Here is a 3,348-nt window from a genome sequence, read left to right on the forward strand (position 1 = left end):
TGGTCTCTTCTCGGCGGAGTCCGGGAAGTAAACACGGCCTGAGTTATGTATGACGTAAGTAGGAGTTCAGGATCACTTCTTGATCATTACTAGAAGACGACCGTTCCGTTGCTTCTCTTCTCGCTCTTTCTTGCGTATGTTAGCCACCATATATGCTTTTGCTGTTGCAGCTCCACCTCATTACACCACCCTTTCCTATAAGCTTAAATAGTCTTGATCTCGCGGGTGTGAGATTGCTGAGTCCTCGTGACTCACAGATTCTACCAAAACAGTTGCAGGTGCCGACGATGCCAGTGCAGATGATGGGGTCGATCTCAAGTGGGAGTTCGACGAGGAACGTGGTCGTTACTATGTGTCTTTTCCTGATGATCAGTAGTGGAGCCCAGTTGGGACGATCGGGGATCTAGCATTTGGGGTTGTCTTATTTTCATTTGGATCTTGACCGTAGTCGGTCTATGTTTGTATTTTGGTTGATGTATGAATTATATTTATGTATTGTGTGAAGTGGCGATTGTAAGCCAACTCTTTATCCCATTCTTGTTCATTACATGGGATTGTGTGAAGATGACCCTTCTTGCGACAAAACCACTATGCGGTTATGCCTCTAAGTCGTGCCTCGACACGTGGGAGATATAGCCGCATCGTGGGCGTTACAATGAGGTTGTAGGCTGGATGGGTCGCCGCCATAAACTGAGCCAGAGCAGGGTACCTGAGGATGGTGTTGTATGAAAGACAAATGCGGGCGATGTCGAAGTCGATCAGCTTCGTGCGGTAGTGGTCGCGGGTGCCAAAGGTCACAGGAAGACGGATCTACCCCAGGGGACAGGAGGAGCCGCCGCCGACCCCGGAGAAGGGCTTGCTAGGGCGGAGCCGCTCGAGCGGTACATGAAGGAGGCTAAAAGCCTCCACAGAGAGCACGTTGAGGCCAGCGCCGCCGTCGATGAGGGTCTTGGTGACGGCTACGCTGCAGATGGTGGGCGTGCAAAGCATTGGGAGCATGCCCGAGCCGACGGTGGTGACAGGGTGATCCCCCGCATCGAAGGTCAGGTCGGCCTTGGGCGCCGCCCAACCCGGGGGAGCCCCCTCATGCGCGGAGGCGGCGCCGATCTAGCGAAAGAATGACTTGGTGTGACGGTCCAAGGGCTGCGCTTGTGAGCCGCCGACGAGGGCCGCAACAGCGAGGGGCGCCAGTGCCGAGGAGCGCACGGCGAAGAGGCCGCGCAGCTCCTCCCAAGATGCCACCGTGGATTCTGGGAGGTTGAGCAACCAAGCACGCGGTGCACCAGCGGAAGCCATGGGGAGCTAGTTGGCTAGGACCTTGTCATCGCCCCCAGCCTTCAGAACGGCCTCTTCATACGCCAGCAGGAAGGCCGATGGGTCCGCCACGCCGTCGTAACACGGCGGCATCTCCGGCTTGAAATTGGTCAGCCACCGCACCCGCCGCAAGGTAGGGGCAAAGGCTCTGAGACCCCTGGCTCCGCCATGGGCATCCGCCATCGTAGCCGAAAGAGCAACACAGGCCATGGGAGCAAGGCGCTGTGGTGGTGGAGCGTGGATCGACGGAAGGAAAGCTTCGGCGCACCCCTGCCTGGCGCGCCAAATGTCGGATTTCGGGTTCCGGCAAACCCTTGAGGTTCGAACACTGGGGCGCGCACGAAGATCTCTCTCTCTCTCCCTAGATCGCTCTCGCAACGATCGCAAGGCCTAGCTCGACAAACCCAAAGAACGAGTGAAACAAGAGTTTATACTGGTTCGGGCCACCGATGTGGTGTAATACCCTACTGCAGTGTGGTGCGGTGGATTGCCTCTTGGGCTGAAGATGAACAGTTACAAGGGAAGAACAGCCTCCTGAGGAGAGGTGCTCTTGTGCTTGGTGAACTTGTGTGTTGCTATGGATGGAATGGCTCCGATCCAAGATGAGATGCCTCCTGTGGTGGTGGCTAGTCCTATTTATAGAGGCCCTGGTCCTCTCCACAAATATTGAGCGGGAAGGGATCCAACAATGGACAAATTCGAAGGAAGACAACTAGTACAAGTTATCCTGACTAACGGTGGTCTTCGCCTGCCAAAGGCTCTGGTGGTGATGTCGTCTTGGGCTCCACGGTGACCTCCGTCCTGCAGTCCTGCTGGTCTTGGTCTCGTAGCACCGATATGGAAACCTTTGCCTGATGCCTCGGGACTCCTCGCCTGCGCTTGCCTCTTTAGCACCAAAGAGGAAACTAGGACACTGCGCACGCTGGCCCACGCCTGGCTCCAGTCGTCATGGCTTGCGTCACAGGAAACTCACGAGGTGCTCCTGACCTTGATCTCTCTGCCCCTCGCGAGCCGGCCTGGCGAGGCCACCCCCGAGGAGGTCTTGTGTTGTCCGCCTCGCGAGGGTCTTGAGTGTTTGCTGGTGAAGACGGGCCGTACAGGGCCGCTAGTGGAGCCACGCCATGGGTCGCAGGCAGGCAAGTCTGGGGACCCCCGTTCCCAGGACACCGACAATGTTGATGCCGCTCCATGATAGCATGCCACGTTTCATGAATTTCAGGCGAGTTTTGGATTTACTAGAATTTAAAAACCAGGTATCTCAATGTTTGTGGCCGAGTGACGGTGGCAGGGTGTTTGACATTCATTCCCATTTCTTGCGTGGGACCTAAGCATGCACCCAAGGACAAATATTTGATTTTTCAAGCAATTTATATGCACTGGAGCATGTGCATGTAGTTCAAATTAGAATTATGCACATAAATGCATTGAAAACTCACTTAATGCATAAAAATGTCCAAACGAACCCTGAATAATTCCAATTCTTTTATGATCACTGCAGATAAAAGGTCGGGCAATGCAAACACCGTCCATGGCCGCTCTGACCCCATTATGTAATTCAAATCAAGATGAAAAATCAAGTAGATCCCACACAGTTTATTATAACCAACCGTGTGAGATGCAGCACAAAATATCTTCGGACAGTGTGTGAATAAGGGACCATGTCTGATGACACTTTGCGCGCTACTTTTTTGGCTGAAGCGATTCTGTCGGATTTCGGGTTACGGCAAAACCCTCAAGGTTCGAACACTGGGGTGCGCACGAAGATCTCTCCCTCCCTCTAGCTCGCTCACTCACCAGGATCTCAAAGCTCAGCACGTCGAACCCGAATAACAAGGGACACAAGAGTTTATACTTGTTCAGGCCACCGATGTGGTGTAATACCCTACTCCAGTGTGGTGTGGTGGATTGCATTGTAGGCTGAGGATGAACTAGTACAAGGGAAGAACAGCCTCGTGAGGAGAGGTGTTCTTGAGCTCGGTGAGCTTGTGTGGTTAGGGATGATCTGAATGATCCCTCCCTTGCTAAGGTGGTGGC

This window comes from Aegilops tauschii, chromosome 4 (assembly GCF_002575655.3).
Source record: "Aegilops tauschii subsp. strangulata cultivar AL8/78 chromosome 4, Aet v6.0, whole genome shotgun sequence".
Classification (NCBI taxonomy): Eukaryota; Viridiplantae; Streptophyta; class Magnoliopsida; order Poales; family Poaceae; genus Aegilops; species Aegilops tauschii.